Source organism: Anomaloglossus baeobatrachus, chromosome 3, assembly GCF_048569485.1.
Source record: "Anomaloglossus baeobatrachus isolate aAnoBae1 chromosome 3, aAnoBae1.hap1, whole genome shotgun sequence".
Classification (NCBI taxonomy): domain Eukaryota; kingdom Metazoa; phylum Chordata; class Amphibia; order Anura; family Aromobatidae; genus Anomaloglossus; species Anomaloglossus baeobatrachus.
This window is the reverse complement of record NC_134355.1, coordinates 352,528,049-352,552,579: the sequence shown is the minus strand read 5'-3', so window position 1 is coordinate 352,552,579 and position 24,531 is coordinate 352,528,049. Positions and strand designations below refer to the sequence as shown.

The 24,531-nt window shown below is 39.2% G+C and overlaps 1 protein-coding gene across 3 annotated transcripts in view; it reads left to right on the top strand.

Annotated features, from left to right (window-relative positions):
* Positions 1-24,531, top strand: part of FUT9 (fucosyltransferase 9) — a 380,693-nt gene that overhangs the window by 149,752 nt on the left and 206,410 nt on the right. The window contains exon 1 of one of the 3 annotated variants that reach the window (XM_075340111.1): positions 1,719-1,788. The exons of the other annotated variants lie outside the window; for them this stretch is intronic. The gene's annotated coding sequence lies outside the window, so the exon portion shown is untranslated. Of the gene's footprint in view, positions 1-1,718; positions 1,789-24,531 lie in introns of those variants that run through there. 3 annotated transcript variants of the gene reach the window in all.

Below are 24,531 nucleotides of genomic sequence, written 5' to 3'. Positions count from 1 at the left end.
TTGCAAACAAGGGTTATTCCACAAAATATTAAACCTAGGGGTTGAATAATAATTGACCCACACTTTTATGTTGAAAATGTATTAAAATTTAACTGAGCAACATAACTTGTTGGTTTGTAAGATTTATGCATCTGTTAATAAATCTTGCTCTTGTTTGAAGTTTGCAGGCTCTAACTTATTTGCATCTTATCAAACCTGCTAAATCTGCAGGGGGTTGAAGACTACTTGTAGGCACTGTATTGAATTTAAAAAAGTATATACCATCTGGTGACACTCCTACAAAAATCCACCATGTATTTTTTAGTTAAGTCATTCAGGTGAAATCGAATGGGGGGGAGGATGGAGTGTTGGTGAGGGTAGAGTATATTGTGGATATTGCTAACATATGTTTCAGTGTTTATAAATATATCTAGATATTATAGATTATATTATAGGTTGTAGAGTTTTAGCACTAGATCTAATCTTGGCAGTAAAACATGAACAATAAAAGTGAAATAAAGCTGTACAGTACTACGGTTGCCTGCAGAATCATAGCAACATGGATTCTGAGAACCACACTGATTGCCAAAAGAGCTCTGAAAAGTGTGTAGCTCAGAAACCAGGTGCGCTCAGCTACTCAGCAACTGAGCACACTATGGATTCAATAAAAATTAAAGAAGATGATCAAATCAATTCAAATTTGAATCAAACTACATGAAAATCATAGGTCCTGGCAAATTCAAACCATTTGTGATTTGATTTGGTTCGTGCAAGTCTAAAAAAAATGCACACTTTGCGGAAGATTGCATCGGTGACAGTAGGCTGACATGACTTCAGGCATGACCACATATACTTCTCCAGAATTCCTTGCAGCTATCACATCACAGGGTGTAGCACAGTCAATTCAGAGGGACTATCCTAGCCAGTGTAAAAGCCTTAGAAAAGCACACGGTAGCTATTTTAGAAAAATTTTAGGATCGTTTGCATTTGTCAAAGTTCAACAATCAGCAATAGAGACAGAACGAGAAAGTCCTAAAAAATTGGACAAATACCCCAGATAGTAATATGTTTAATAAATGCAATAATAAAAAAGAAGGGAGTAATAAAGTGTTCATCATAATAATAAAGAGATTTAATTGTTAAGAGGAGAAATAGATAGGAGAAGTTCTAGCCAGACTCAAGCTGATTGATCAATGATATGGTTGATCATTCTTAATGCACTAGGATATAGATGCAAGAGAGCACAATAGTTTAAAAAAATCTGAAATCACTTTCTGTGCCTTCTTGTCATAAGCAACTGCACTAAATTTTTACATTTTTTGTGCAATAGTTTCTGTGAAAGGGAAATAATTGTCTTTACAAATACAAATTCTGCAAAATCCATACATCTAGTTGATACCGTCTACTTCACAAAGAGCGTGAGATGCAAACAATTGTTTTACTATTCAAATCGTACATATCTACAGGTCACAGCAACACTGCAGATGATTTCAGGTGCTGGCTTTTTGGGGTATTCCTACCTAATATTTCTTAATAAGTCATATTTTTGATGAAGGAATTTAATTTAGGTTGAAAAAAAAATAAAAAATATAGACAGTAACTGTGCATATATGCTAAAATCCGAGGCTGGTACTCAGATTAAAGAAGCTAAAGAAATCATAGTAATAAAATATCAATTTTTATTAAAAATTTAGTTTAAATTATTTTAAATTAATTCCACAGTATAATACCCAGGGACCTATACGCCCCCCAAAGAAGAAGTTGCAAAATGTACGTTGGGGTAGAGGGACGTGGACGTCACGGTCGCTAGTAAGTAGTATATTTCTTGTGATCTTTATATGGCAGTGAATATGCGGACTAATTAGTCTCAGTCTCAGAAGCATTTGATATGCATAATGGACGAATTAGAGGAACTATAAGTCCCAGACTTATTACATAGCACTTAGCACTTTAACAATTCCAGTCATGTTTACAACACAATGATAGAATGTGATTCCCCTGTCATTGAAACTGCAGTAGTTGCAGTATTGAATCCAGTAATTTTGATATAAGGCAATATGGTGTAATTATTATCATATCCTTGTGATTGATTTAATCAAGCAGCAATTTTGCACAATATATATAAATACCATTTTTTACTGGCTCTACATATGCACTTTCCATGACAGATGTATTTATTTATCTATCTGCTGTTTGTACTGTGATTTTAAATATTTAATGTGCTAAGACCTCATATACTTTTTTTATACTAATACTATTACTATGTTAATGTGACTGACTTCCATGTCCCCGGGTATTATACTGTGGAATTAATTTAAAATGATTTAAAAAAATGTGAATAAAAATTAATATTTTATTACTATGATTTCTTTAGCTTCTTTAATCTGAGTACCAGCCTCGGATTTTAGTTTATAGTATCATTGCATTTCCTCACTTATGTGGGGAAATAATTATTTACTGTTTGGCAACTTTTTGTGAGTTATTAACTGTGCAAGTCTGTTTTTGCACGCCTTCTTTACTAGTCCAATTTGACAACCATACACATCACATCTATACTGTGGCCTGCTGTTATATTTTGCTTTCTGTATGTGTACTTATCTCCCTATGATTTCTTAATTCATTATTGTTGGCAATAGTTGAATAATTAGAGTTTATGAAATTGCTAAAAGGGAATTATAGTATTGTACAAAATTTATGGCAAATGCAAATATATGGGGTAATGTGAATGAAAAATGACCATACTATGGCTTAGAATTTGGGAACCACTAGCAGCAGAAGCACCATTACTACCACTAGTGCCAGCCATGTAGATAGTACTACTACCAATCTTGCCTTCTTTGCTTTTGGCAAACATATCAATAGGGAGGAAGTATGAGGGCTTTATGAAATATATGGCACATCACTCACAGCAGGATGATGTTACCTCTAACATCGACACCATCAACTTCAGGGAATGTTCTGCACAGAACGGTCTGTATGATCACAAAAGACAAGGAAAGATAATTTTTGAATTTTTTTTAATTTAAAACAACATGAAAAGTCTACACTGTGTTATTGAATTGGCTTTTGGTAAATACTTGGTTTACACCCATTTTCATCATGATTACTCAGGCCTTTTTCACACTTCCATATTTAAACACATATGTGAAAAAAATGTCATTGATATCAATCAGGGTTTTGCATCAGTGTGACATCTGAGTGTCTGTTTTTACCATCAGTGTGTCATAAGTGTTTTTCACAGATCATTAACTAAATAAATTACAAAGCTTCTCCTATACTTTGCAATGTTAAACACATACAGCACATGGATGGCACATAGATGTTACCTGTGTGCTGTACGTGTTCTTCATGGACCCGTAGGCTTGTATTTGGCACTTTTTAGCCGTACTGCCTGAAAAAAAGACATATTTCTGAGTGAGCTTCACAAACACACGGTCCATCAAAACCCCACATGGACATTGTATAGCACCATATATTATAATTGATACGTGTCACGAAAAAAATGGATACAACACGTGTCACATGAATATCTGAATGAGGCCTAAGACACCTAAGACTTTATGAATGCTAAAGAGCTTTAAAGGCGTCGGATAAAGTGCTATGAGACTTTAAAGTGTCACATTTTTTCAGCTAAACTGAAGTACGTGAAACGTTTGCCAAATTTATTACTTCATATTCAAGTTTTCATGCAAAAATTGACTAAACCTGGTAAATTTGAATTTCAAAAGATGTGATCAAGTGAAAGAAAAAGCTTCTAACTTTCAATTAAATCTTTTGCGATCTGTGTGCTCACTCAGGTCTCACAAGCTGTGCCCTTTTTCCTCCAGAACTACACACAAAGGTCTTTTAACTAATCATTGGGGTCTTAGGAGCCAGATCCCACCAATACACAGATGATTAAAGAGTCTAAAAATAGTCAAAACAAAGGTCAAAAGTTTGGTTAATCTTTAAATAGAATTTATAGTAGTGTGGGTATAAAACTCATGGTAGGATATACAGTAATACATAAGTGATCTTGGTGACATCACAGCCATTTTCAAAAGTGCCATTTTTCACTTTACTGCATTGTCCAGGGGCAATAAATGTGTGTATATAGAGCAGAAGGGTTATGTATATTGCTAAGTTGTTAACCATATGATTTGCAAAAAGAGAAGAAGTCAACTCAATTATAAAAAATAGCATTTTGAAACTACCACAAAAGCCTTTAAACATAAGAGCTGCAAACCAGAGAAAGCCATCAATAACCTTTGGATTGTTTAAAGTAGAAAAGAAAGAGCCTTGTTAGGATTATTACTGTCCTACTAGAATTAAAAGGTCAATGCAGCGAGCTAGAAAGTTCTCCCGAGACCTATTTATTAGCTGTACTGAATGCAACACATGCTGCAAAAAAAGTCTCATAAAAATGAAGAGCTCCATATTGTTAGGATACTGAGTATGAACATTATTATAAGTGTAATAAAATGGCAATTATGACAATTAGAAAACTTCTACTTATATACAAAATATAGCGGCAGTATAGTATATAATAGTATATAATCCAGCTTTTTACTTCTGCTTGTAATGGTTTTTAGTTACTATGCTATTATGATATTGCCACTATGATAGCGTATTTACAAGTATCTGTTCAGAATATTTGTTCACTTTGGGTTTCAAATATTATACTTTTATGAAAAAAACTTTTTTTCTAAACCAAATATCCCTAATTTTGAATTTTTTTCTGATTACTTTAATTAACCCATTCCATGTAAGGGTGGGGAATCATGGTGATCCCGCTGGCTAAACTGTTGCTAAATACTAGTGCACAGCAGAGTAAGAATTAACATGGAGTAATCATATAGCACAAGTGTGCAAATTGAGAAAATTCTCTTACCTAAAGTGCTGAAGTGCAGAGTACACCAACACGGGAGAGCCAGCCACAATAAAAAGCAGTCCCTATGAAGTATAGAAAAGTATCCCTAAGAACAGCCTGGGGTCTCCATCCGACGCGCGTTTCGCGAGGATAGCTTTATCAAGGTGGAAAACCAAAGTAACAAAGTTACAGCGGGATCACCATGATTCCCCACCCTTACATGGTGGGTAACCACGGTCTGATCTGACTATACCTTACTCCTTATTAAGCAGCCCCCTTTTCCTCTGTATATCTTACCAACTATTTGACTTTCCTAGGCTATTGGCCGCCATCTATACAGATACTTACTAGTTAATCTTTTGACTTACTGGATTGGCTATTTTAACTGGTCTAGTCCTATATGTTGGTATCCCTGGGAATCATTGGTAGTGTACCATTTTAATGAAATTTTTGTCTTGTTGTGTATTTAATAAAAATTATGTATATTTTGCACTTTACTCTCCTTCTCCTGCTGTTTATTCCTATAATGAGTAGTGCTGGCATCTTCCCCGCCTAGTTAGGCAGGTTTGGTGCTTACAACTTAATGGCTCTTGATGTGAGTTATGTATTATTTAATGAGGCAGTTGTATGTGAGGAATTTTTTTCACTGACCAAATCTGAATGTGAAAAAAAATCTCAACATGCACTAGTTTCTTCCATGTGTTGGATTATACTCATCCTTTCAAGTCTATGGGTGCGCAAAAATATCGGATGTCGTATGGAGTCAGCATATAAAAAACATTTTTTTACTGGTACATTATTACAATTCTTTAACTTAGGAAATGGTCTTGTCTTGAGTTTTTTGACTGGAATTCTGATGATTTTTTATACGGCTGTGTGAAACTAGCCTAAAGCGAGCTTTTCACGCTGCAACATCGCTAATGCGGAGTCATTGGGGTCACGGATTTTGTGACGCACATCCGGCCGCATTAGCGATGCCGTTGCGTGTGACACCGAAAAGCGATTTTGCATCGTTGCAAAACGTGCAAAATCGCTAATCTGCAACACGGGGGTCCATTCTTAAAAATCGTTACTGCAGCAGTAACGAAGTTGTTCCTCGTTCCTGCGGCAGCACACATCGCTGCGTGTGACGCTGCAGGAACGAGGAAGCTCCCCTTACCTGCCTCCCGGCCGCTATGCGGAAGGAAGGAGGTGGGCAGGATGTTACGTCCTGCTCATCTCCGCCCCTCCGTTGCTATTGGGCGGTTGGTCAGTGACGTTTCAGTGACGTCGCTGTGACGCCGCACGGACCGCCCCCTTAGAAAGGAGGCGGTTCGCCGGTCACAGCGACATCGCCGGACAGGTAAGTATGTGTGACGGCTCTGGGCGATGTTGTGCGGCACGGGCAGCGATATGCCCATGTCGCGCAACAGATGGGGGCGGGTACCCACACTAGCGATATCGGGACCGATATCGCAGTGTGTAAAGTAGCCTTAAATGTAATTGGCCAGGAAATCAATGTGCCCAGACGCTGCCCTTGCTGTGACCAGTGCTAGTGCAAACATGTAAAAAAGAATCTCATACAAACTTTTAGAAAAATTAACTCTTACTGATCCAGAGTCAATTGAAATGGCTTTATTCAAGCTTCGAAAGTGACAATATGAAATTGTTTGACATACACATACAGACCAGAGTATATATAGTGAAGAGTAAACACAGAAGTAGACAGTTGTTATTTGATGACATTTACATATGTGTTACTTGGAAATACCCTACAGATGTCACTTGACCTTGACATTATCTTGCTTTATCCAAGAGAAACTAGACTTGCAGTTATCAACCGAAATTATAGTCAGTGAAAAACACTTTCTTTTTGCTGATTATAAAACTCGTGACTATATAAGTTGAATCACTCCCACACTAATAGAATTAAAGCATGATTAAATATATGATTATTTAGATTATAAAGCAAATTATTCAAGCACAAACGTGGTGAGTCCATGGCAGATCCCAAAGACCCTACCCACCTTCCCGCCTCTTAGTCCCGCCCCAGTGCAGTAAAGAGATATTGCACCAAAACGTCGATAAGGAATTTAACGAGAACAAGGCTGCAGATTTCTGTACTACAGGTATCTATTAAATCAATATAACAGCCCCATTATGGCCACTTCTCTACTTTACCATATTAAAGCCTGATGAAAGGTTCTCTTTAAAGAACTTCAAATATTAAAGGTTAAGCTTACAAGTCTGTATTTTCCAGTTTTAACTTTCTTAAAAATATATAATTAAAGAATATTTTGTTTTCACACAGTTTACCCTTCTTGTGTTTAAATGTATTCACTGCCTCCATTTTTTAGTTTACATGATTTTCTTTATGTATCACATTCTTTACATTTTTGTATACTTTTATGGCACCTCTAGACTGATTGAACACCATCATCCTGCAGTTTAGTATTTTAGAGGCTCCTAGACCAAACATCTCATTGAATATCAAATTGAAATTTATTATTATGGTCACTATTTTCTAGGTTCCCTACAACCTGCACCTTTGTAATTCTGGGTAGGTTCATTGTGACTGATAAAGAGCCTGTCCTCTAGTTGGGTCACGTGCAAGTCGGGAGAGTTAATCATCTTTACTTTAGCTATTGACAAGAAGACTGTTTTATTTATAAGATCCAGATGGTTTCACAATCTATATGCAGGTAGCTAAAATCCCTCATAGTAGGTACCTCAATGTGATTTGCTGTATCATTAATTTGCAGTATCAGTAAATTTTGGTGAACTATGATTTTTATTAGCTTGTAGTAACCCCATTTTATTAATTTTTTTTTGCTTCTATTTTATTATATTTTTTTTCTATCTACCCATAGAGTATCCTTCACAAGTATTCTTGCATAGTGTGGGTTATAGACCGAACTCTACTTAAAGAGAACCAACCAGCAGGATTTTGCTATATGAGTTAAAGGCAGTGCCATACTGGCACTAAGATGTTAAATCCAGGTATATTTGTTATAGAAAGATGTGATGCTTGGTTGATTAAATGTGCACTGCACTTTGATTGATGTGGGCAACATGGGCGGGTCTTTGTGGGTCGGGTTCTTGCGAGTATTCCTCCTCTTCCGGCATCCTCTGGCATGAACCCTTTTCTTTATCTGAATATCGCGCCACACCGCCATTGCTGCTGTGGGTGGGGAGTGTTCATTTTCCACAGTACTCAGGTCTTCAATAAAATAGTACCACAATCTTCGGCACCATTTTATTGAACAAACTGTGTTCAGCATTTTAGTGCCTGTATGTGACTGCCTTTACCTCATATAGCAAAATTGTAAGCCAGTGGTACATGTCATGATGTATTGACATTGCGACCTTACCACCCCAAGGCTTGGTCGCAGTCAGAAGTCAAGACATATAGAGAAGAGGTCTAAGATGGGAATGAAAAGCACCGGGCAGTGGGCTCTGATCAGCGGGGTGGCTGGAGAGGAAAGCGGTGATGTATTAGCTGGGTTTTTGTCTGTTTGTTTTTTTTACCATTCCCCAGCCCTATTTGATTAACCAAAATGGCTGATGGGCATATATTTTCGATCCTCTCAAAGTATTTAAAATCACACAGAACTGCAAATTTCAGGAAATTCCACTCAACTTTGATGCTCTGTGGATCGATCTGCTGATCTCTAATCAGATACATATCCTGCTTTTGTGAATAGATGCACTGGGACATTTTTTTCTTGTGTAACATACTATTTTTATCATTCTAAAACTAATTTTGCATCAATAGTAAACAAAAAGATGACGGTTGTATATACTTACAGTTGACAATTTATTGACCTGCAATATTCTTATTTGATGTTTTACTTTTCTTTATGTAAATATAAAAAAACAATGTGTCGTCATGTTGCCTATTATTATGGCTTCTTGTTAACCTCTTCACAAAATATTCTGTACATTTACGTCTTATGTTGTGTCCCTCACTTTGATGAGAGCTTTCCATGTAGTTGATGTTTACATTTTTTTGCCATCACCTGCCTCTAACAGCTGCCGGTGGAGCTGGACTTCACCTGCGGTTCTGTTCATTCTGTTAATCTATGACAGTGACATTTAACATGCACCGGTAGGGTGAAATGCTATTATGTAGGTCTCTCAAAGCACCTGTCATGTGATTGTGGTTCACCGATTGCGATCAGAGGATCACAGGCTCAAGTCTCCTAAGGGGATAAATAAAAACAGTAAATAGTTAAGAATGTTTAAAAATTATAAACTTTCAAGTCACTCCCTTTTTGTCTCATTAAAAATAAAGCATTTAGAGAAGCAAACATATTTGGTATACAGTAACTGTGTTTGTAAAAGTCAAAATCTATAATATCAAAATAAAAAACAAGTTAATCCGATCAGTAAAATGGCGTAATGAGGAAAAACCTCCAGAATTATGTTTTTTTTGGCCACTACAACATTACAATCAATGCAAAATATTGTTTCTACCCCAAAATAGTATCAGTTAAAAACGTCAGCTTAGGGTGCAAAAAATAAGCCATTACATAGCCCCAAATCCTGAAAAGAGAAAATGTTATGGGTCACGGAAAATGACAATACGAGCAAGATGTACTTTTTTTTTTTTTATAAAAAAAACTATACATTTTGGTATGTGCATAATCATACTGCCCTGGGAAATCATATTTCCAGGTCTGTTTTACCATATAGTGAACATGGTAAATAAAAAAACCCTCAAAAAACAATTGTGGTATTGGACTTTTTTGCAATTTCAACACACTTGGAATTTTTTCTAGGCTTCCAGTACATAACATGATAAATTGAGTGGTGTCATTCAAAAGTACTTATCCCACAAAAGACAAGCTCTCACATGGCTATGTAGACATACAATTAATAAAGATATGGCTTTTGGAAGAAGGGGCGGAAAAAACTAAAGTAAAAAAAAAGTAAAATAGCTCAGTCATGAAGGAGGTAGCAAGCTTTTTGGCAAAAGTCAATGATAATAACTGAACTGTCATATATGTTTTCAAAAAACTCAGTACTTACAGTACATTAGTTACAAATAAATCTTCATTTCTTGAAAGCAACCAAGAAATGAAGATTTATTTGTATCTAATGTACTGTAAGTACTGAGTTTTTCCTACTACTGTAAAGCAAGTAATAGCCTACCGTGTTTCCCAGAAAATAAGACCTACCCTGAAAATAAGGCCTAGCAGGAGTTATCTGCAAGGCTTAAATATAAGACCTACAATGAAAATAAGAACTTGGAGGAGTTTTCAGCAAGGCTTAAATATAAGACCTACCACAAAAATAAGACCTAGCAGGAGTTTTCAGCAACGGTTAAATATAAGACTTACCCCGAAAATAAGACCTAGCAGGAGTTTTCAGCAAGGCTTAAATATAAGACCTACCACGAAAATACGACCTAGTCGAGGTTTAATAATAAAGTGTCAATGCAGCTAAAAAAGTTAAAGAATACTGCAGGACACTTCATTATAGAAAGCAGACACCCCCCAAAAGAGAGAAGAAATAAGACCCCGCAATAATTCTCACCAGACACCAACCAGGAGCAGTGGAACGCATCTAGGACCTGTGGCGGAACACACACCCACACATATCAGATCACACACACACATCAGATCACACACACACCCGAGATCTCACACACACATGAGATCGCACATGCACCCAATCACACATCAGATTGCATACACACTCACCACATCCAGTGATATAGATTGCTTCTGGGCAGCATAAGGACCTACGACACTGTGCAGTTGAGAGCCAGGACCTGTGGGTGAAATGCATGGAGGACCCAGTGGTGAAACGCATCATAGAGACAGAAGAGCAGAGAGTCCCCAGCTGGCTGGAAGCAAGTGGTATCACTGGATGTGGTGAGTGTGTGTGCGATATAGTGTGTGTGTGTGTGTTTGTAATCTGATTTGTGAGTGTCGGTCAGAAGTGTGTGTGTCATAGTGTGTGTATGCGATCTGATGTGTGAGTGTTGGCCAAAGAAAGGGGGGGGGGCAGCGTGGAGCATACCTGCTGGGAGCGCACACCGGGGACACAGGGTATATACAGTTAGGTCCAGAAATATTTGGACAGTGACACAAGTTTTGTTATTTTAGCTGTTTACAAAAACATGTTCAGAAATACAATTATATATATAATATGGGCTGAAAGTGCACACTCCCAGCTGCAATATGAGAGTTTTCACATCCAAATCGGAGAAAGGGTTTAGGAATCATAGCTCTGTAATGCATAGCCTCCTCTTTTTCAAGGGACCAAAAGTAATTGGACAAGGGACTCTAAGGGCTGCATTTAACTCTGAAGGCATCTCCCTCGTTAACCTGTAATCAATGAAGTAGTTAAAAGGTCTGGGGTTGATTACAGGTGTGTGGTTTTGCATTTGGAAGCTGTTGCTGTGACCAGACAACATGCGGTCTAAGGAACTCTCAATTGAGGTGAAGCAGAACATCCTGAGGCTGAAAAAAAAGAAAAAATCCATCAGAGAGATAGCAGACATGCTTGGAGTAGCAAAATCAACAGTCCGGTACATTCTGAGAAAAAAGGAATTGACTGGTGAGCTTGGGAACTCAAAAAGGCCTGGGCGTCCACGGATGACAACAGTGGTGGATGATCGCCGCATACTTTCTTTGGTGAAGAAGAACCCGTTCACAACATCAACTGAAGTCCAGAACACTCTCATTGAAGTAGGTGTATCTGTCTCTAAGTGAACAGCAAAGAGAAGACTCCATGAAAGTAAATACAAAGGGTTCACATCTAGATGCAAACCAGTCATCAATTCCAAAAATAGACATGCCAGAGTTAAATTTGCTGAAAAACACCTCATGAAGCCAGCTCAGTTCTGGAAAAGTATTCTATCGACAGATGAGACCAAGATCAACCTGTACCAGAATGATGGGAAGAAAAAAGTTTGGAGAAGAAAGGGAACGGCACATGATCCAAGGCACATCACATCCTCTGTAAAACATGGTGGAGGCAACGTGATGGCATGGGCATGCATGGCTTTCAATGGCACTGGGTCACTTGTGTTTATTGATGACATAACAGCAGACAAGAGTAGCCGGATGAATTCTGAAGTGTACCGGGATATACTTTCAGCCCAGATTCAGCCAAATGCCGCAAAGTTGATCGGACGGCGCTTCATAGTACAGATGGACAATGACCCCAAGCATACAGCCAAAGCTACCCAGGAGTTCATGAGTGCAAAATAGTGGAACATTCTGCAATGGCCAAGTCAATCACCAGATCTTAACCCAATTGAGCATGCATTTCACTTGCTCAAATCCAGACTTAAGACGGAAAGACCCACAAACAAGCAAGACCTGAAGGCTGCAGCTGTAAAGGCCTGGCAAAGCATTAAGAAGGAGGAAACCCAGCGTTTGGTGATGTCCATGGGTTCCAGACTTAAGGCAGTGATTGCCTCCAAAGGATTCGTAACAAAATATTGAAAATAAAAATTTTTTTTTGGGGTTTGGTTTATTTGTCCAGTTACTTTTGACCTCCTAAAATGTGGAGTGTTTGTAAAGAAATGTGTACAATTCTTACAATTTCTATCAGATATTTTTGTTCAAACCTTCAAATTAAACGTTACAATCTGCACTTGAATTCTGTTGTAGAGGTTTCATTTCAAATCCAATGTGGTGGCATGCAGAGCCCAACTCGCGAAAATTGTGTCACTGTCCAAATATTTCTAGACCTAACTGTAGAACTTACCTATAACATATTGCAAAAGACCCCCATTCAATGCTGCAGAATTTATATGTAGATGAAATTTATTTTTCTATTATTTATATTCATCAATTTTTATGCCTACTCACCATGAAAAGCACCGCACCATTACTGAACCTGTAAAGTTGTGAACACTGGCAACTGATAACATCCTTCAGGTTCCTTTAGGATTTTTGGTATTATTTCCCTCAACCTGCAGCTCCTTGAGATTAATGGGCTGTCATCTTTGTCTCTAGAACTTTTCTAAGTTGTGATTTGTGAAGCAATCAAAATGAGATGATGGCTTTTCAGGCAGCCTCTGAGACAATTGAGAACACATTAAACTTCAATACCTTACTTTGCTATTGTTGCTTACTCATATGATTTGGAACAATTTTACATTATCATTGCAATGGCATAATGTGTAGATCATCCACCCATTATGTACCGCCCAAGGCAATCTACTTTTATGCAGTAGCCTTCAATATACCTGAAATAAAATAATAGAGAGGGTAGCATTTATTAGGAGCAGTTTAGAAAGTGAGGAAAACAAAAGATAGAGAATGAAAATCTTAATGTATATTATGTATTTGGGAATTGCAGTTCATCTTAATATAGAGTTGCAGCTGATAGAGTTGAGACTAAAATGACACATACAAGCAAAAGGGTAACAATATTTTGACCTTTTGACATTCAGGCTCCATATCTCATCATTCACTACAGCTTTGAACGTGAGACTACCATCATTTTATAGATAATCATGTTTGTTGCCTCATACATAAATATGACTTGCAACCACTTAGCATATGATTAGTTATGCAGATTCTTGTCATTTCACTGCATTGTTACTATTTTGCTCATGCTGGTTGAAAAATCTTTTTATTCTTGTATGCTACAATTTACAACCTATTCTCACATTCACTAATAGATGAGTGTTAGGGATGAATGAACCAGAATGGTAAAGTTCAGGGTTCATACTGGACACCTAGTTTCCAGCACTCGAACATGAACGTCTCACGGACGTGATCAGTGGACTTATGTGGCTAACAAGAGATCCACCCATGCCTGTTAACTAGTTTGATTGCACTTTCAAACTCTGACAACACAATCTAATATGCTCTGGCAGGCATTGTGCCATTTCCTGCTGCCATTGGCGGTCCCATGTTACGATCACTGGGCACATATGAGTTGTCATTACAGTGAGAGGTCCACTGATGACCCCTGTTACTGTCATGACTCACTTCCTGTGAATGTCGGCAGACCACCAGCATTCACAGGAGAGAAGCATTTCTGCTGCTCAGATGGATGCTGAAGCATCACTCTGAACAGCAAATGCAATCAGATAGTGTAGGCTTCAAGTCCCCTAAAAGGACTAGTAAAATCAATAAAAAGTAAAAAAAAAAAAGTTTTTTAAAAATTAAAGTTCAAATCACCCCTTTTTTTGCCCCATCGAAAATAAAACTATAAAAAACAACACATATTTGGTATCACCACGTTCAGAAATGTTCGATATGTCAAAATATAAAATCAATTAATCTGATCGGTAATGGACGTAACAAAAAAAAAAAATCAAAACGCCAGAATTACGGGTCTTTTTGCAGCAACATTGCATTAAAATGCAATAATAGGCGATCAAAACATAAAATCTACCAAAAAATGGTATAATTAAAAATATCAGCTCAAGATGCAAAAAATAAGCTATCACTGAGTTCCAGATCCTGAAAAATGATAACATTACGGGTTTCAGAAAATGGAGACAAATGTGCAATTCTGTTTTTGCCAAATTTCTCATTTTTTTCACCATTTAGATAAAAGTAAAGCTATACATATTTGACATCTACAAAATCACTTTATTTTAATTAAAACTTGTGGTGTGACTGTGGGGGTGTCATACAGTGTGAGGACTGTCATATATTGTAGGGACTAATGTGGGGGCCCTCATAAAGTGTGGTCCCATGATAGAGTTGATACATGAACTGGCACTGGGACCTGAAGGTGAAACCAGCCGGCCTCGGGTAACCTGTTACCACCTACAAGATCGGATGTAGTGTGCACTGGAAGTGATCTGTTAACGGCTGACTGCATGAGGTCAGAGACCTGAAATGCTCAATTACTGACTTCGATAAAGATACAGGTCAAGTACAGGTCCCAAACTGAACTTGATGAAAAGTCCAGCTGAGCCCGCCGAATTGAACTTCCATGGGTCTGCTCATCTCTAGTGAGAAGTCAAAAATGTCTTTGTTGTAATCTCTGCAGACAGTTGCGGCAGGAAGAAACTGTCATGTCTGTATGGGCCAGGCGGAAAAGACGGGAAAAGTGAAAGACTTCATCAGAAAGAATGGCAGCTGTAAGTCACCATCTATAACTGTACTGTAGTCACTTGTATGTTCTGCAGGACTGGTATTTTCTCCATATGTTATATACTGTAAGGGGCACTTTGCACACTATGACATCGCAAGCCGATGCTTGCGATGCCGAGCGCGATAGTCCCCGCCCCCGTCACAGCTACGATATCATGGTGATAGCTGCTGTAGCGAACATTATCGCTACGGAAGCTTCACATGCACTCACCTGCCCTGCGACGTCGCTCTGGCCGGCAAACTGCCTCCTTATTAAGGGGGCGGGTCGTGCGGCGTCATAGCGATGTCACACGGCAGGCAGCCAATAGAAGCGGAGGGGCGGAGCTGAGCGGGACGTAAACATCCCGCTCACCTCCGTCCTTCCGCATAGCCGGCGTGAGCTGCAGGACACAGGTAGGAGATGTTCCTCGCTTCTGCGGCTTCACACACAGCGATGTGTGCTGCCGCAGGAATGAGGAACAACATCGTAACATCGGTCCTTTTGAAATTATGGGAATGACCAACGCTACACCGATGATACGATTTGGGTGTTTTTGCGCTCCTTAATCGTATCAAAAAGGATTTACACACTACGATATCGACTGCAACGCCGGATGTGCGTCACTTTCGATTTGACCCCACCGACATCGCAGCTGCGATGTTGTAGTGTGCAAAGTGCCCCTAAGTGTTGGTCTTTGTGTAGAGAAAATATCTAAAAACTAACCGGCACATCCGAGAAGAGATATATTTTCGGTAACAGCATAGTTGTCGGCTGAGGTTCCTCTTACCCATGATCAGGGAGTGACTCCCATAATTGTAATTAGGGTTACCAGAAGGGGCCCACTCTGATGTTTCGCCCCCATGAGATTGTGTTTGCATTTGACCTCTGGTGGAGTTGATAACAACCGATATCAGATCGATGTGGGATTCAACATCCAAAACATCCACTAATCTGATAGTTATGTACTATATGGGAAAAGTCTGCTCACATATTTAAAGAGTTAGAAGAGGTGCAATGAAGTATTATAGCACGGCAAGTTCCAGAAAGAATATTAAAAAATGGGAATTCACCATCAAAGTCAGATTTTTTTATTATAATAAAACTTTTATCATGAAAGTATTGAAAACCAACATCAGTATAATTTATATCACAGATCCATTTCATATACTTTAGTTTTTTGTATAAAAATATTGCCGACCCACGGCAAGGAGAAGTGAATATAATAGATTACTTTTTCTTAACCTTCGTCAGGCTGCATAATTTTACAACGTTAACAGCGACCCCTTATCTCGGAAGGGGGTGGAGATATTTTACTGAAATTTGGCCAATATATTCTGGACCAAAACTGCCGAGATGTCACGAAATTTCAGCCCTCTACGGCTTTCGGGAAAAATTTTTTATTGCAATTTTAAAACGGAATAGTTACAATTGTACCTACTCAGCCGGACGAAGGTTAAACCATTTCAATAAGATTTGATTGACCCCAAATGTATTTGATTCAAATCAAATCTAAATAAAATGAACAAATCTACCCAAGTATAATTTATTACTTGATAAAAAAAACTTGTTTCCACTGAACGACAAAGAGTTGTTTTTTTTATTCAATGCCCACCTGTTCTCCAGAGGTCATCGAAAAAACAATGATGATGTCTCACGGTATTGTTCTCTACATAATTGACTAGTTTAGGCACCCTCACAACCACCTACCTATAATCATTACCGGGTATTAGGCTGACTGTTGAACCTGTTGTGCTAAATTTATAAAACAGCCTAATTTTCTTTAAAGAATAATGATGAATTTTATTATGTGTTCTGGATATAAAAGATAGTGTGTGTAATTATGCTAATTAGGCACAATTTTCTCCCAGGCTGAACTTCCATAGTATTCTGTATTAAAATAAAAATAAAACTTTAGTCCACAATTTTATATAATTACTCTTCCTTTGTTATTTCTTCCATTCCTCCTGATATCTAAGCTATTCATTAATCTTATTCTGGGAAATATAGTTTACATATTGCACGCTATAATTTTGTAATCTAATATCAACTATGTTTGATATATATTTAATTATTACGTAGTATACAGTAGCTCATACATCACTTAAAGGAGTATTCTCATGTTATTCAATTGCTTTGGTCACTATGAAAATTAGCAAATTTGCAAATCACTTGCTTTTTCTAGTACCTTTGTTTTTTATTGATGAGCTTTTATCTTACGTAGTGTATAGCTTGTTACTCCCTCTTACATGTATTATAAATTAGAATCCAAATTTTACAAGCTAATATCTATGTGGCTTGTATTACCAATAGCATTCATTAATTTTATAATATGTTGCTTGATTCAACATTACTTTCAAAATCAAAGTACCTGTTAAGTTTTTAAGCCTGTATTCCTTACTTGGCACGCACTTTAGTATTTGGTTTCTGGAAAACAGCCATATAAAGCACATTTTTGTTTAAAGGGGTAGTCCGGTTAAAAGATATTTGTTAAAAACAGATCAGATCAGTGGGGTTCCAAAACCGGCACGTCCTACGATGAGCTGTAATAACCTCTGGCAGCTTATACATTGAATGGAACTACAATGCTATGCTCCATTCAATATATAGTGGCTGAACTAGGTGCTGCAGAACAGCTTCTATTCAGTTCTTGAATCAATATCAGATCAATGGGGCTCTGAACCTTTACCCTCACCATCTGACATATACGAGCCATCTTATGGACAGGTCATCAATTTATTGTGACATGACAACTTATGCTCACACATTTTTATGAGACTTTACACTGGATCCACTCAAAAATCCATTATAAAGAATGCTTTGAAAACCTTGCAGAGGTTTTTTCCTCACATATTTTGACATGAATTTCTCTTGAAAATCTTGGCAGATGTTTCCGCCTTAAAAAACCTTCTTATGATCATATCCTAAGACTGTGTTCATGTGATGCATTGTGTGAATAAAGCCTAAGAGCAGGAAAAAAAAATAAGGGACCAGTTTGGAGAAAACTACATTCTACATTATGTAGGCATATTATAACTGATGACAGAGACATTTTAGGCAGGGCATGCCCTGGTAAATATGTTCCATGGACAGTGGGAGTATTTCTTCTTTATTTTATGATTTTTCATTTTATAGGAAATATATAATTATTTCAGTTCTTTGTCACTTGGGTAGAATCATGTTGTCACAATGACAGCTTGGGCCAGGAAATTGCAGTATGCTAAATGTAATCTGCCATCAAACTGTCGTCTTAAATATACAGATGGTAGACTTGAAGGGGTTATTTCTATTTTATATGGACTGATCTTCGCTCTGAACATTATTAACATTTTCTCTTGGACTCCAGGCACTTGCGTGTCACTTTTACAAGCTCACTTAATCTGACTTCCTCTTTTTTTGCCAATACTGTTACCTACCCAGTCATTGTTGCTGATGCTACTTATTTTTTTCCTTTTTATTATTTTAAAGGAATTTTGGCATCAACATTTGAACATTTTTTTTTACTATCTAAAATATACAGTAAATCCTCAAAAAAATAATTGCCGATAATATATGAGACCCATATGCAACCCATATCTGGGGTTTATAGAGTGTTTAGCAGTTTACAGCAAGAATTGATGGGAAAAACTGTTTACTCCTGCTGCTTTAGGGCATTACTGATTGGAAGGGTTAAATGATCTGAAAAGTCTGCCATGAAATCGCACGGCTGTTGAGCACACTTTAAGACAAGCTTAAAAGTCTTGTGTAAATCCTGAGCTTTCCTCTAGCATTAGAAGATTTATCCAATTAGTATGAGGCAATGCTGTAAGCAGAAGGTTTTAGCATTCAGCTCCAAACACTGTAGGAGAGCTGCAGAGCACTGATGTTGGCTTGGTAAAACTGCTGTCAATGCATATCTCCGTCTGATAGACTGATGGGGGTATTCACCCAGGACATAGGAGGAATCAATACAGGAACACATACGTGAACTTAAAAAGTAGTACAGCAATGGAATAGTTATGGGGTCACCCACAAACCATACATATCCTTCAGAGTCCAGCACACAAGGTCTTGAAAATTGCCAGCATCTGCATATTTTGTCCATCGATGCATACACGGTACTAACACTAAGTTGCGTGGGCAGTGCTGCATACAATGTCCTGATGCTGGCTGCCATCAAGAACCTTGTGCAGAGAATTACAAGGACAAGAAGAGCTAAGATAGGGAACAAGTCATTAAATACCTTTTTTGTGTCTTACTGTGGATGTTTTTAATTTGGGGGTCTAATTTAAGGGTCTGGTCTGCAGTCAGATGATCTTATGACAAATTGTACAAAATTCATCCAGACAATGCAGACGATTTCCAGCCATATTGTTATAGGGATAGTTCTATCCATGTGTCTGTTTTTCACATCCACGGGGCATTTATTTGCCATCTTTGTGTCTGTTTTTAATGTCCATGTCACATCTACTTTTATCCAGCAATATTTTGAAATGTAGATGATCAGATATAGTTTTCTAGGTTGATAATGGCAATATATCCATAAAAATCAAATGCTACACAAATGATCCATGAGTAGAGATGAGCAGACCTGTTGAAGTTCGGGTTTGGCAGTTTCAGCTGGACTTTAGATAAAGTTCTGTTCTGAACCCGGACTTGACCTGAATCCCATTGGAAGTCACTAATTGGACAATTCAAGTCTTCACCCACATATATAGAGCCAGTCATAAAAAGAACACTTCCAGTGGATGAGTTTTTTCCTTTCTTTTTTTTTTGTACACACTACATTCGATAACGCTGATTTTGCCCCCATTGAGGGTCATTCAAACACTGCTAGCGGCTCACACTGGACTGATCACTGAGTGTACCCCATCACAGAGAAGCTCATTTGAGTGCAAAGCATGCTTAAAACACCTGAACTCAAACACTGACTTTTTTGTAACGTCCATGTTCAGTATGAACAGCGAACTTTACTGTTAGGGTTTGCTCTTCACCATCCATGAGGCATCCAATTTTTTGTGGTGTACCTGTACCGACCCGTGCCAGCAGCCGAGCTGCTTGGATCCGGAGCCGCGGTGGCTCAAGGTGTCTCCGGACCCAAGGGTTTGCGCGAACACTTGAATTTAAAAAGAGAATGGGGATATGTTCCGGGGATGTGTAAGTTCGTGACGCCACCCACGGTGCGTGGTAATGTGGGAGACCACCGCTGCTGCTGGGGGATCCCGGTGGCAATGGTGTAGCAGCTGGATGTTTAACCCCTCCGTGGGTAGGGGGTTTGTGCCCCGGGGCCCATTGGGTGTTGGAGATTGGGTTGCCGTTGGGTAGCGGAAAGGGGGGCTTTCAGTGTACTCAATCAGTCCAGGAATAATAACATCGACAGCTTGTAAACCAGAATTCTGAGCACCACTGCAGCCTGGAGGGAGCACGCTTGGGTCCGTGCCCTTGGTGTTGCTGTTAGCCTGTGGCCCTTTCCTTGGCACCTGTTTCTCTTCTTGGACCCTTAAGCATAAAACTTTTCAGGTCCCGCTCACCCGTATGGCTAACGGAGTGAGCTTGCTCTCAGGGTTCACGCGTAGGATTTCTTTGGACTGTATTGGGAAAGTCCTATCCCATCGGTGCGCTAGTACCCCAATTTTGGAGTGGGTTGGGGATGAATCTTGAAGTCTTCACCCCTGTTGGGTAAATTACCGGGACGTGTGAAGCTACTTCCTGGCCTAGGGTTCAAAAAATGGGATGCCACACAATGGAATATATTATCCAAAATATTTTATTATTGATAGTCACAAACATTTAAAACAGGAGTGCACAACGTACACTCCTAATTCTAATAATCACCAAATAAGAGGACATTAGAACCTCGCCAACGTGGGGACCAAGACCGGACACTAAGTGTAAAGACTGTACCTGGGAAATCATAAGGCAAATCGCCAATCAAATAACCCATAGAGTTATGCCCAAGTACAAAAAGTAAACTCCCTCCACCTAGCTACACCAGCGGGTGTGTAAAGTATAGTCACCCGGAATGCTCAATGAGCAGAACGGGGTATATCATAATCTAAGGTACATACCGGAGGTCAAGGTAATAAGGGAGCCGGTCCAAGGTCCACGCCCGACGCGCGTTTCGGGTACCTTTTTCAGGGGCACCACACGCTGTCATGGACCCCTTTCCCATTCCCTTAAATACCCCATGGCCTCCAGGTGATGTCCATCCGCCCGCCAATCGTGCGCACGCGTACATCGCGCCACGGGAATATCCGTACACAAACCGGCGGTAAGCGGCGACCAACTGCGCATGCGTAGAAGCAAAATTCTCCAGTGACGTCTTTAACGCATGCGCATGGCCGCCTAGGATGCCGCCGGGTGTATACACCCGAGAATCGCATCTGGACGGTGCGCTGGGAGGGTCAAAGATGGACATCACAGACGGGCAGTCAAGGATAACATTTACATCACATGTTTGTATCGTGTTGGTGAGTCAGTGTTCTAGCGTACCCCATCCATATAGCAGAGTGTAGCCTCCGCCAAATAACACAAGTCTCCTTATTTTAATATGGAAGATTTATTATTGTGCTTGAATACAGACTATAAGAACCAGTAATAGTATGTTTGCACACTCAAATTATGTATGCGGTCTGTGTCCACAACTGGACAGAAGTATCCATTGTCTCACATATACTATAACAGACCATCTCAACAGAACTGAATTATGTTATATAGAAAAAATAACTTTATTGTACAAAACCACATGTCTCCAATCCGGGAGTGTAGTACACACAAGGATTAATTAAAAACACTTAAAAAAGCCCATGGCATAATGACCCAAACACATAGGGAAACATTAATATCAATATGTAAATGAACTTATACAATTAACTTCTCCTTACGCACAATGAGTACAGTTATATATTATAGGTGATACATTGGCCTTATAATTCTTAGTGTGTATTGAGTAACACCGTCAGTTTTAATTACCACAGAAAAGTACAAAAGACCACTATCCGTGATCTAAATAGAGTCCCCAAGGAACTATTTAGTATTATGGTTAATGCTGTAGAGAGACCCAGTATAGATCATAGGGTCCTGAACAGCACAGCAAGATATAAAATTGCAACTGTATCAGCACCAACACTTAATGACAGTGATCTATTATTACCCCAGACAGACCAGAGTGCCAGGACTGCACCAAGCATTAGTCTAGCCACGCCTGTATTTACTGCCTATAGGATAAGCTACCTCTAGCAGTAAATCCAGCTATAGAGGAACCCCAAAGGATCATAGTAAGTATTGCTATGTTATGAAAAAACACAATGTGAAAACATGGGGTCCTGCACAATTGGCTAGTTGTCACTCAAGACAGACCAGAGCATTATGCTTGTACAAAGTGTTAAGATAAACCAGTCTATACTCACTATCTGTAAATCATCACTAAGATGGAAAAAACCATATAAGTATAAATAGCATAAGGAGAAGGGTTTCCCAATGGAATGACCCCACGCGTATCGCCACCTCTAAGGGTGGCTTCCTCAGGGGAAAGAGAAAAGCTGTGCAATGCCCCCTCGTGTGTCCTATTTAAGGAAGATGTATTATCACTTACCAGTGATGCAGCTGGAGAGTTTCGTGTATTCGCAGCGCTCCGATGGCGGCCGCCATCTTACTTGAGTCACGTGACATGAAAAAGTTCCCCCCTCAAGCCCATACTGCGCATGCGCCGACCGTCAAAGCGGACAGCGATCAAAAAGTCATGATCGCATACCGTTAAGTATGCTGACCGTAGATATAAAGTGTAGCGGCGCTCAGATGTAACAGTTATTATCTATACAAACTTGTACAGCGCCAGCAAAACTAATCCACATCACATGACAGAGGGAGAGCCGCCCCCATCAAATATTGCGCATGCGCCGGATACAAATGCTTATAGCGCTATGAAATCGCGCTCACACCCGGCGCCTAGCATTAAGAATACCTTATACGAGCCCATAGCTTATAAGCGCCTCTAATAAACATACATATGTAAGTTCCTACAGTGCAGACACAGGAAATGCATATCGTCTACCCATGTGTGCAGCTGATTTTACACTTATCATAAGATCACATTCTCAAACACGGGGTAAATGGTACACGATATCATTAACCCTTTAAGAAATATGTTCAGATATAGATCGAATAGCTCCCTATTCATAACCTATAAGCAAGATTTCATTATTGATCAAATCAGGAAAAATTACAAGTACAATGTATCACCAAACCCTCACATAATGTACAATATCGAGCGGATACTAAAGCCTTTTGTAGACAAATGCGCTGAGTATTGAATATTAGACCCTCAAAAGGTATACTTGTAACCTGAGCACTGGACTCAATACGAATATACAATACCAAATGAGATTTAGTCCCTACTTGGGATTATTGTTGATAACTCAGTGAATAGGTATACTAAATATATAGTTCAAACCATCCCCAAAAGGAATGACCCACATGGGCCATGCAACAATAGAAAGGCCCCAAAAATATGGATGCCTGCATATATGGAGGGGTCCGCACCCAGACCTGTGGGGCTCAAAGGTCAGGAACAGAAAAAACATTCTCATTCAATAATTTTATATATAGGGTCTAGTTTGGTACAGGTCAAATCACAACTGTAGAGGTAGGTGAAACGTAAGGACCCATAAAGAACACAACACTTAGTCCCGAATCCATGGTTGCAGTCCGCTCCTCTTCATAATATCAAGTTAAAGACCACAATCCTTGTTTTATCCTTTTCTTTACAAGGCATTATACACCGGTTGTTGTCACCAAAATCCGGCCACAGCATTCAGAGTACTCCATCAAGACGGGCCCAATGATACCAAATGGAGAAGAAGTGAGCCCAAAAATTCCGCCCGGTATCTTCTTCACTCTCTGTCTCCAATTATCTTCACCTTAGTTGATCTTCCTTCTTCTTCATTTGGTCCAATCGCTTTCCCTGACGGGTACAGAAAGCTAAGGGAAGAGGAGACGGAAAAAAAAATGAGGAAATTTGTGCAAACTTGCAGTTTCAAATGGTGTTATAAAACCCGGTATAAAGTAGCTCCTCGTTCAAACCATGTGGAGCCAAGCTCTTAAGGGTGTATATCCATCGGGATTCCTTCTGTAAGAGCTCCTTCGTACAGTTCCCACCCATTAGGTTCTGTTTGATGGAATCAACTATGATGACCTTGATTGTATTGAATTGTCCCCCATGATGGGTTAGAAAGTGGGCTGCCACCGAAGTGAGCGCTTTGCCCTTCCTGACGTCCGCATCTGCCGTATTAATACTTGAAAAGTGCTGTTGTACCCTCCTTCTTACCTCTTGTGTGGTTTCGCCAACATACACTTTAGGGCAACCGCAAATAAGGACATAAACTGCATTCCTGGTCCGGCAATTATAGTAAGCCCCAGAGGTGATTCGCCTAGGAGGAATCGATAGGGAGATATGGTCACCAGCCACCATGTAAGGACATACCGTACATGCTCCACAGGGAAAAGTTCCTCTCAATTTCACACCTGTGCCCAGACTCTGTTTCGGTCTAGTAAAGTGGCTGCTGGAAAGAATGCCACATAGATTCTGGGCTTTCCTCGCTACCAATCTAGGTTTTTCACCTAAAAAAGGGATCAACTTCTTGTCGCTCCGCAAGATGTCCCAGTTATTATGCAGTAGATCATAAAGATCC